Source organism: Gracilinanus agilis, chromosome 2, assembly GCF_016433145.1.
Source record: "Gracilinanus agilis isolate LMUSP501 chromosome 2, AgileGrace, whole genome shotgun sequence".
Classification (NCBI taxonomy): Eukaryota; Metazoa; Chordata; class Mammalia; order Didelphimorphia; family Didelphidae; genus Gracilinanus; species Gracilinanus agilis.
Genome location: NC_058131.1, coordinates 496,047,889 through 496,060,186, shown reverse-complemented (window position 1 = coordinate 496,060,186; position 12,298 = coordinate 496,047,889).

The following is a 12,298-nucleotide window of genomic DNA, read 5'->3' as shown; positions in this document are numbered from 1 at the left end:
ATATACTGTTTATTATTTTTAGGAAAGGTCCTTCTATTCCTATACTTTTCAGTGTTTTCAATAGGAATGGATGCTGTATTTTGTCAAAGGCTTTTTCAGCATCTCTTGAGATAATCATGTGATTTTTGTTTCTTAGACTGTTGATATGGTCAATTATGTGGATGGTTTTCCTAATGTTGAACCAACCTTGCATTCCTGGTCTAAATCCCACCTGATCGTGGTGAATGATTTTCTTAATTACTTGCTGGAGTCTCTTTGCTAGTATTCTATTTAAGATTTTTGCATCTATGTTCATTAGGGAGATTGGTCTGTAGTTTTCTTTCTCTGTTTTTGGTCTCCCTGGCTTTGGAATCAGTACCATATTTGTGTCATAAAAGGAATTTGGTAGGACTCCTGGAGTCTTTTTGCTAGCATTCTGTTTAAGATTTTTGCATCTATGTTCATAAAGGAGATTGGTCTATAGTTTTCTTTCTCTGTTTTTGATCTACCTGGCTTTGGAATCAGTAACATATTTGTATCATAAAAGGAGTTTGGTAGAACTCCTTCTTTGCTTATTATGTCAAATAGTTTGTAGAGTATTGGAATTAGTTGTTCTTTAAAGATTTGATAGAATTCACTCATGAATCCATCTGGTCCTGGGGATTTTTTCTTAGGGAGTTCTTTGATGCCATGTTGAATTTCTTTTTCTGAGATGGGATTATTTAAGTATTCTATTTCTTCTGATGTTAATCTAGGCAATTTATATTTTTGTAATTATCCATCCATCTCCCCTAAGTTGCTATATTTATTGCCATATAATTGGGCTAAATAATTTTTAATGATTTCCTTGATTTCCTCTTCATTAGAAGTGAGGTCTCGCTTTTCATCTTTGATACCGATGATTTGGTTTTCTTCTTTCCTATTTAATTAGATTGACCATTACTTTATAAATTTTGTTATTTTTTTTAAGTTCCAACTTCTAGTCTTATTTATTAATTCAATAGTTCTTTTACTTTCAATTTTATTGATTTGTCCTTTAATTTTTATACTCTCTAACTTGGTCTTTAGCTGGGGATTTTTAAATTGTTCCCTTTCTAGTTTTTTTAAATTGCATGCCCAGTTCATTGATCATTGCCCTCTCTAATTTGTTAATATATGCACTCAAGGATATACATTCCCCTCTGAGTACTGCCTTAGCTGTATCCCACAGAGTTTGGTAGGATGTCTCATCATTGTCATTCTCTTCAATGAAATTATTGATTGTTTCTATGATTTCTTCTTTAATTAACTGGTTTTGGAGAATCATATTTAATTTCCAATTAGTTTTTGATTTGTTTGTCCAGGTGCCTTTACTAATTATTATTTTTATTGCATTATGACCTGAAAAGGTTACTTTTATTATTTCTGCTTTTTTGCATTTGTTTGCAATATTTCTATGTCCTATTACATGGTCAATCTTTGTGAATGTACCATGTGCAGCTGAAAAGAAGGTGTTTTCCTTTTTGTCCCTATTTATTTTTCTCCACATATCTATTATATCTAATTTTTCAAGGAGTTCATTCACCTCTCTTATCTCTTTCTTATTTATTTTTTGGTTTGATTTATCTAGATCTGAAAGAGGAATATTTAGATCTCCCACTACTATAATTTTACTATTTCCTTCTTGAGCTCTGCCAGTTTCTCCTTTAAGAATTTGGATGCTATACCACTTGGTGCATATATATTGAGCAGTGTTATTTCCTCATTGTTTATACTGCCTTTAATCAGGATGTAATGACCTTCCCTGTCTTATTTAACCATATCTATTTTTACTTTGGCTTTTTCAGTGATCATGATTGTCACTCCTGCCTTCTTTTTCTTAGTTGAAGCCCAAAAGATTTTGTTCCAGTCCTTGACCTTAAACCTGTGTCTGTCCATTCGCCTCATATGTGTTTCTTATAGGCCACATATGGTAGGATTTTGGTTTCTAATCCACTCTGCTATTTGCTTCTGTTTTATGGGTGAGTTCATCCCATTCACATTCAGAGTTATAATTATCATTTGTGAATTCCGCAACATTTTGGTATCCTCTCCTAGTTCTACCCCTTTTTCTTAAACTATTTCCTTTTAAACCAGTGCCCCTTGTCCCCTCCCTTGATTTACTTCCCTTTCTACTTCCTCCCTTATTATTCCCCTCTTTTTATTTTTTAAGGCCTAATGTATTCCTTCCCCCTCACCTCCCCTTCCTTTTTTGACCTCCTCACTCTCCTGCTCCTCTTGGTTTATCCTTTCTGACTTTCTTAGTATGATTAGATATAATTCTATATCCCAATGGATATATCTACTCTTCCCTTTCAGGATTAATTCCACTAAGAGTAAGGTTTAAATATTACCTATTAATGCTCTCTTCTTCTCCTTTGTGATAATTAGATTAAGTCTACACTGCCCATCTTTAGATTAAATCACCAAAGGTGAGAGCACCTTCCAATTCTGGAATAACCCAGGTATGCTAGAGTGAGTAAAGAATCAGAATCAACAGACTGCCCCCTACGCTTTCTATGAGAAAGCGTCTATTGTAATTGGACAAGCAGGCTAGGGGAAGGCACTGAAAGTGACTCATATGTGACCCCTTTAAAAGAGGGAGTTGAGTGATTGAGGCTGCTTCTGTTTTGGTGAAGGGGACCTGAGGGAACTTTGCTGGTTCGTGACCTAGACTGTTCCATGTGGTGAGTTTAAAGACTGAATCTTCATGAACTTCTATTAAAAAACTTCCTTTTATACACTCTGTGAATGAAGTTATCTCCATTCACCCCTGGGCCTCAGACCCTTTAACCCTTGGCTGAGGGTTAAGATCTACCTGGATTAATTAGTGAAATAGATTCTTATTTTCTTCCTCTCTCTTCTCTCATGTAAATAAACTTCAATAAAAATCAATTTTGATTTGAGATTATTCTGAATTGAGGATTGATAATAGTTCAATCTTCTGGTGACCATCTTTAATATATTGAACACATAAAACCCCTTTTTCACCCTTATACCTTCTTATAATAGTGTTCAGCCCCACCCCTTCCCATGACTTCTTTGTGTGGTATAGAATATCCTATTTTTCTTATTCATTCAAGTTTCTCTTGGTGCCATCTACTATTCACACACCCCCTTCCATCTCTCCCCTATCATCTTAGATCATTTAGTACTCCAACCTCTCCCAATGAATAATTCTTCTAATTACCATAATAGAGAAAATAGTTTTGAAAATTACACATAACATTTCTCTATATAGGAATACAAATAATTTGATCTTATTGAAGCCCTTAAAGAGGGAAATTTAAAAATAAGAGTTTTCTTTCTTTCCTCTCTGTTTCTTATTTGCCTTTTCATGTTTCTCTTGGTTTTTGTGGTTGGATATTGAACTTTCCATTTAGTCCTGGTCTTTTCTGTGCAAATACTTGGAAATCTTTTATCTTGTTAAATGTCCATTCTTTCCCCTGGAAGTATATAGTCAGTTTTGATGAGTAGGTGACCCTTGGTTGTAGACCCAGTTCTCTTGCCTTTCTGAATATCATATTCTAAGCCTTGCAGTTTTGTAGTATGGAGGTTGCCAGATCCTGTGTGATCCTGATTAGTGCTCCTTGATATCTGAATTGTTCCTTTCTGACTTCTTGTAAATTTTTTTCTTTTACTTGGAAGCTCTTGAATTTGGCTATTATATTCCTGGGGGTTGTCTTTTTTGGGATTAGTGTAGAGGACGATCTATGGATCCTTTCAATGTCTATCTTGCCCTCTTGTTGAAGAACTTCAGGACAGTTTTATTGGATAATTTCTTGTAATATAGAGTCCAAATTTCTATTAATTTCTGCTTTTTCAGGAAGACCAATAACTCTCAAATTGTCTCTTCCAGACATGTTTTCTTGATCTGTCAATTTTTCAGTGAGATATTTCATGTTTCCTTCTATTTTATCAGTCTTTTGACTTTGCTTTATTTGTTCTTGCTGTCTTGAGAGATCATTGGCTTCTACTTGCCCAATTCTGGTCTTTAGAAACTGGTTTTCTGCTATAATTTTTGATTTTCCTTTTCAGTTTGGTCTATCCTGGTTTCCAGCTGTTTAATTTTGGTCTCCAATTTGCTCATCAATTCTTTTGATTTTGGGGCATCTTTCTCCAATTGGGAGTTTCTGTCTTTTAACCTGTTAATTTCCTTTTTAGTTATTTCCCACTTCTCTCGCTAAATCTCTTCCATCTTTCTCATGATCTCAGATTTGAAGTCTTCAAGAGCTTGTGACCAATTTTCATTTTTTTTGGGAAGGTTTGGAAGTGATTATTTGTTTGTTCTCCTCTGCTGTTTGCTCTGTTGTCTGGATTTTTTCTGTGTAAAAGTCATCAAGTGTTAAATATTTCTTCTTGATCTTTCTCTTTGGAGGTTCTTATGCCTGGCTTGCCATTATAATTATTTCTTTCTCAGTCAGCAGTCTGGGTGAGTGAGACAGGCTCTCTGCCTATCCTATCGAGCTGTGGAGCAGCTTTTGTCTGAGTCACAGCACCGTGCGCCCTCTCAGCTTTATCCTCACACCCAGGGTTGGTCCGAGTACTTTAAGCTCCTGAGGTTTCAAGTCTAGTTGTTCTCAGGGTCAAGCCACCTGGTGGTCCCCTTCCTTGCTCCTCTGCCAGAAGCTCCTTTAACAGTGTCAGGTTGCTGCTTCCACAGTCATGCACCCCTCTCAACTTGGTCCCCACCCAAGGTCCTTGCCTGTGCTCAAGGTCTGAGTCTGTGCCTGTGCTCAATGTCCATGCCTGCTCTCAAGATCTGTGTTCAAAGTCTTATTCTTTAACCTTTTTGGGTCTTATGTCTTGCTGCTCTCAGGAGCAGGTCCTGGTGATGCCAGGTAGCTGCCAAGAACTTAATGAATGCCCCAAACTTGCTCTAACTCTTGTGCACTGGCTTTGGCACTTTGGGTGATGTGGGGGGAAGGGAGTTGCTCAGCTCACATTTTAGTGAAAACTATTTTACCCCCTTATAGCATGGAAATGTCCCAATCCCACATACCTTCAATGCTGTGCCCTGTTGTGGGGTCCATTTGTTCGTCTGGATTTGTTTTTATGTGCTCTTGAGGAGTCTTATATATGTGGGTTAGGAGAAGTTAAGTAGCTGCTTCTACTCTGCCGCCATCTTAATCTGGAAAAAAAGCAACTTTTGGTAATGGAATACTATTGTTCTGAAAGGAATAATGAACTTGATGAATTCCATGTAAACTGGAACAACCTCCAGGAATTGATGCAGAGCAAAAGGAACAGAACCAGGAGAACATTGTTCACAGAGATGGATACACTGTGGTAAAATAGAATGTAATACACTTCTCTACTAGCAACAATGCAATGATCCAGGACAACTATGAAGGACATATTCAGAGGAAGTACTGTGGGAGTAGAAACCTAGAAGAAAGACCTCATCCTCAGGAAAAGACAAAACAAAACAAAACAACAGAATCCTCTGCTCTTCCCAACTGCCGTTCTTGTCACATGCTTCCTTGTGCAACCATCTGTCCCCTCAAATTTCTTTTCTTTACTCACCATCCATACATCATACATAGTTACCTATAAGATAAAGTAGAAAGTAATAATTAACAAGACAGTTACAAATCTTATGTACTTTAATGTTGATAAACTACTCCTTAAATATAAATTTTTGTCAGATTATTTTTCTGAAAGAGGACAAATAAAAGGAAAGAGATTTTCCCAAGCCTTGATTTTTCCATAATGAAGGATTCCAGGTATGAACAAATCATGAAAGTATTAAAGAAGTATTCAAAAGCTGACTCTTATGAGCCAGATGCTTGTGGACCAGACTTATGGATATATTTCTGATATTTCACATAACTAATTTCTGAATCCTTGAATTGAATTGGGGCTCAAATTTTGTAGTACTCAAACCTCTCCCCATGCCTGCAGTCCAGAAGGCTGGCATGCAATTTCTATAGCTTCTTTGCAATAGAAAAGACACTTACTCAGCATTTGTATGAGAGGGTGCCAGGGTTATTGAGAAAGCAGGACTTCCAATTGAGTTTGGGTCTGGGAAATGGCTGGGCCAGTGTGTTGGCTTCATTTCTTTTGTCTTATTGTTGATTGCCAATATGTTAATGTCTCTATCACACCACCTGTTTGATTGACAATCCCACATCCCCCATTCCTTGAAACCTCAATAAAATTCAGTTTACCTGTCTGACTTCAGACTCTCTCTCACCATCAGAGGAGGTCCACCTGTCAGCTGGATGATGCTGAAGAATCCTGTGTCTCTTTGTCTATTTCCTCTTTTTAAGTCCTTCCTACCTTAATCTTTAACCCTTCCACCCATATTCCCTCAGTCACCAGTTTCCCTTTCAAGTGCTCAACCCAAACAAGAATATCTTCTAGCTGTAGAATGACTGCACACACCAAGAGACTGTAAGCTATCCTACATATACTGTTGCATGTAATATTGAGATCACAGATTTTTATCTAGAAAGGACCTTCTTAAACATCTAGTGTGACACTTTCATTTTGCCAGTGAAGAAAAGGAAGCCCCAGAGAGGACAAATGGCTTGCAAAATATCTATGTATAAACATCATGGTGGGGTTTTGAACCTCCAGATGCAGAACTTTTCCTACTAAACTATTAATATAATTTCAAATATTTCACTTCAATTTGAAGGGACTTGACCAATTCCAAATTCAACCAAGGTATTAAATTTTCACATTAAGTTATCTGAGTAAATATTGTTTTATTTTCTTTCAGAGTAGTATAAATAGTTTTGCAAGAAGCCATCTTGGGCTAGAACAGTTGCCAGTTGCTAGTTTGAATTGTAGAATTCAGGGGCTGGCTTGAGCTGAATTGAGACCAAAAAGACTGTTAACAGCACCCTATAAATAGAAGCTAGATCCTAATCTCAGGGTCTCAGTTGTGAGAATCAGTGGGAGGGTAGGCTCTTCAAAATTATCTCATAGTTATTTCTCAAGTTAGGGTTAACTTATATCCATTAGGGATAGTTACTTAGGCTCATTCCAGTGAAATATACATCTATTGCCAAAACTTCATCATTAATCTACAAACTTCTCATTACCAACAAGAAGATAATCACAGAAGAACAATCCTATTAAGAGTAGCCATCTTGCTCTGAGCTAAGCCATCTAGCAGCCTGGCTAGGCCCAGTGGCCTGGCTGAGGCTAACCAGCCAGTCAGGGTCAGTGTGTCAACCTCATCTGAAATCTTCTGAAGAAATATTATCAGTTTATTTAGTATAACAAGGATTCGGGATTCATTCCCAGTCCCTCTTCCCTTTCTACTTTAACCCATCCTTTACCCATCCTTGTTTTACTTTTATTAAATAAATTTAAAAGAGAAAACTGTTACTGTCCTGATCAGCTGCCAAGATTCTTAGGTAATAAGGGGATAGTTAAAGCTTAGCTTCTTCTACTTAAAAGTTCAATTAAGTAATCAATAATCTCTTATCATCTAAATCAATATTATAATCATCAAATCACAGTCAGATTGTCAGATTAAAATCATCTTCAGTAATTTAAGTTATCTATACTTATAACATCTAAAACAGTGGTTCCCAAACTTTTTTGGCCTACTGCCCCCTTTCGAGAAAAAATATTACATAGCCCCCTGGAAATTAATTTTTTTTAATTTTAATAGCAATTAATAGGTAAGATAAATGCACAAGTGGCCATCGCCGCCCTCCTGGATCACTGCAGCACCCACCAGGGGACGGTAGTGCCCACTTTGGGAACCACTAATCTAAAAGAACAAGGTTTATTTTACTGGCAGTTGAGGAAAGTTTATTACTTCCTCTTTCGTCAGTTGTGAAGGAGGAACCAATCAAGTGCTGAATTCTATCAACTGGTCCATCACTGATTTTAACCTTCAGCAGGGCTTTTCAATCCTGTATTCAGCAACAACATCTGACTGGATCATTCCATTTCGGAAATAGTTCCCAAATCTTCTTTTACAGTAGCAATGCTATGAAGTAAAAAGAGCAATTGTGCTGTATGTCCAGAAGAATAAGGCATCATTTCCAATTAGTGATATTAGAAAATGTTTAATGGAGGAGTTAATATATGAACTATATCTTGAGTGGCAGGATTTTGATGGGAGAAAGCATTACAAGAATAAGGGCAATATGACCAATGGTACAGAGGCACTATTCTCAGAAAAGTTAGAGCATTGAGTACAGGAAAGAAAACACAGAAAATAGCATAGGAAAGGTGGGAGGGACTTGAAAGCTAGACTGAAACTGGAATAATTTGGTATTATATAAATTAATATTTTTATACCAATAAATTCCTACAATGATAAACTCTACATGTAGGTGCTATTTAAAAATAATACAAAACAATGATTCTCTCTGAGGAAGTGACTGTGCTTCCAGTAATTAAAGCCAATAAACATCAAGTGTCTAATATGTGCCAGACACTGTGCTAAGCAGTGGGGATACAATGAATAAACATTCTCTGCTCTTAACAAGTTTAGTATCTTAAAGAGAAGAAAACATACAAAAAGGGGCAGAAAAGTACAGTGGGGCAAGAGTGGGAGGAGAAGAGAAAATGGGAACAGAATCTTGTTTTGTGGAACTGAAACCAGGTAGGACAACAGATGCAAAGTGGAGTCAGAAAGTCAGTTGTTACTGTTCAATTATTCAGTTGTATCCAACTTTTTGTGATACCATGAGTCATACTATCAATGAGATTTTTTGGGAAAGATACTGGAATGGCTCTTCATTTGCTTCTCAATTGGATTTAAGGCAAATGGAAGTTTAGTGACTTGTCCAGAGTCACATAGCTAGTAAGAGTTTGAGGCCATATTTGAATTCAAATTTTCCTGACTCCAGAACCAAAGCTATCTTCTGAGCATCAAGCTGCTCCTGAATTAGACAATAATGAACTTTAATTAGAGTAACTTAATAACCTAAACACTTGGTCAATGAGCAAAAGCAAATAGCACGATGAATGAATAATTTGCCTCATTTTTCTTTAGAAAATATGTTGCCTAGGCATCTGGGTATGTGATTAATGAATATCTCAATGGGACAGCAGTCAGTGGTTCTCAATTAATTTCTTTCTGCCTTAAAATAACCATTTAAATAGTCACATGCTATTCTAGGTCACAACAGTTGGCTTCCCATGCACCTATTTTTTATACTGTGGGTACTTTCTTTTTTTTTTAATCTTATAAATATGATGAGAATGTAAAAGGGAGGTATGAGTGCTTGATTTTCTATATCACATCACCTGCAAAACAAACATACAAAGCAACACCCCATAACTTTTTGCACCAGATAGATGCTATTTCATGCTATATTGAATAATCTATTGCAATACAGATAAAACTCACTAAATGGAAATCCAACTATTTTCCAAAATTCTTACCATAGTGATTCTGGATAAATAAGCAGAAGTACATTCTGTTTTATATTCTACTTAAAGAGCCATGTAAAAGAATGGCCAGCAAGTGGTCTCTGAGACAAGAGACTTGGATTTTAGTCCCAGATATGTGACCTTGGAGAAGTCTCATCACCTCTTTTGGTTTTAGTTTCATTCATCAGGTATGATCCCTTGAAATGCAGCTTAGCCCACAATTCCATGTACTTCTCTTTTACTTTGACCCCATTGGTGTTCTCACAATTTCAGTGCCTCACAACCCATCATTCTCTGAATAACCTCCACTTTGACTCTTTGCTTATTCCTATTTCCAGTACTTAGCATAATGACTGACACAAAGTAAGTCCTTAACAAGTGCTCTATCTATCTATCTATCTATCTATCTATCTATCTATCTATCTATCCATTCTATCCATCCACATATCTCCCTATCATCCTACATTAATTCCGATTGAAGACATTTTAAGAATATTAAGTTGTTTAGCCATACATGATGAAAATCAAAATAAAATTGTTGCTTATTTGTTTCTTCCCTATCCATAAAAAGAAGAAGAAACAAATTCAAAAAAAAATCTTGGCATTTGATGTACCAATATGTATATTTCTATTTTGCTTGTCACTAGAATAGAAGGAAAGCAACCTGTTTTTGGTATCTCCTTCATGTATTATTAGTGGAAGATAACTTTGGAATTTCAAGAAAGCAATATGCAAAATGTGATACTAATAGTCCCTGAGGGTTTAGGTAAGGGATGAACTTCCAGGTAAGTGCTATGATTTGTAAATGGGGCAATAGTCTCCAGCCACGATATGGTGAGTATGCTTTACCCCAGAGCTGTCAAATCCATTGCTATTGCTTATGGCTCACAGCAATCATCAGTGTTGCTCCATCCAAATTGAAGTGCAATTTGGAAATATTTTTAAATTAAATAAAAATGCTATAGATCATAGATAATGTTAATATGTGATTTTCTAAATCTATATTTAGGTGGCAGGGATCCTAGTATACTGGTTAGTGGCCTCAGATTCTCTTTTAATTTTATACATTAATCTAAACAATGGCATTGCTGCTGATGATAATAAGACTTTTTCTATATCACTCTCCATTCCTCTCTGTGAGAATTAGTCCCATAATAATCTAAGTGCTGAGGGATGGCATATGAGTAGATATTCAAAATATTTTTAATATCATTAGACTCTATAGATAATAGGAGCTAACATTATCATCTTCCTTTTAAGTGGAGAAAAAAAAGTTCATTTAATTAAAATTATATAGTGAGTTAGGTTGCTAAAAAAGTGATATATATGTATATATGTACATGTATGTATAGCAAAGTTGCAGGATAAAAATAAATCATCAGCATTTCTATATATTTCCAAGACATCACAGCAGCAAGAAGTAGAAAGAGAAACACTATTTAAATCACCCTAGACAATATAAAATACTTAGGAATCTGTCTACCAAAACAAACACAAGAATTATACAAAAACAACTACAAAACACTTTCCAAACAATTAAAACTAGATCTAAACAACTGGAAAAACATTGAGTGCTCATGGGTAGGACGAGCTAACATAATAAAAATGACCATCTTACCCAAATTAATTTACCTATTTAGTGCCATCCCTATCAAACTATCAAAAATCCTTTTTTAATGAATTAGGAAAAAAACATAAAAAAGTTCATTTGGAAGAACAAAAGATCAAGGATATGAAGGGAAATAATGAAAAAAAAATGTGAAGGAAGGGGGCCTAGCAGTACCAGATATTAAACTATACTATAAAGCCGTGGTCATCAAAATGATATGGTAATGGCTAAGAGACAGAAGGGAGGATCAGTGGAATAGACTTGGGGTAAATGATGTCAGCAAGACACTGTATGATAAACCAAAAGAGCCCAATTTTGGGGACAAAAATCCACTATTTGACAAAAACTATTGGGAAAATTGGAAAACAATTTGGGAGAGATTAGGTTTAGAACAATATCTAACACCCTACACCAAGATAAATTCAGAATTGGTGAATGGCCTGAATATAAGGAAGGATAGTATAAGTAAATTAAGTGAACACAGAATAGTATTCTTGTCAGATCTATCAGAAAGGGAAAATTTTAAAACCAAGCAAGAATTAGAAAAAATTACAAAATGTAAAATAAATAATTTTGATTATATTAAATTAAAAAGTTTTTGTACAAACAAAAACAAAGCAACCAAAATCAGAAGGGAAACAACAAACTGGGAAAATATCTTCATAACAAAAACTCTGAAAGAAGTCTAATTACTCAAATAATACAAGGAGCTAAATCAATTGTATAAAAAATCAAGCCATTCCCCAATTGATAAATGGGCAAGGGACATGAATAGGCAATTTTCAGATGAAGAAATCAACACTATCAATGAGCACATGAGAAAGTGTTCTAAATCTCTAATAATTAGAGATATGCAAATCAAAACAACTCCAAGGTATCACCTGACACCTAGTAGATTGGCTAAAATGACAGCAGGGGAGAATAATGAATGTTGGAGGGGATGTGGCAAAATTTGGACATTAATGCATTGCTCTGCTGGTGGAGTTGTGAACTGATCCAACCATTCTGGATGGCAATTTGGAACTATGCTCAAAGAGTTCTAAAAGAATGTTTGCTCTTTGATCGAGCATAGCATTGCTGTGTTTGAATCCCAAAGAGATCATAGATAAAAAGACTTATACAAATATATTAATAGCAGCACTTTTTGTGGAGGGAAAAAATTGGAAAACGAGGGTGTGCCCTTCAATTGGGGAATGGCTGAACAAACTGTGGTATATGCTGGTGATGGAATACTATTGTGCTAAAAGGAATAATAAACTGGAGGAATTCCATGTGAACTGGAAAGATCTCCAGGAATTTATGCAGAGCGAAAGGAGCGGAGCCAGAAGAATGTTGTATACTTAG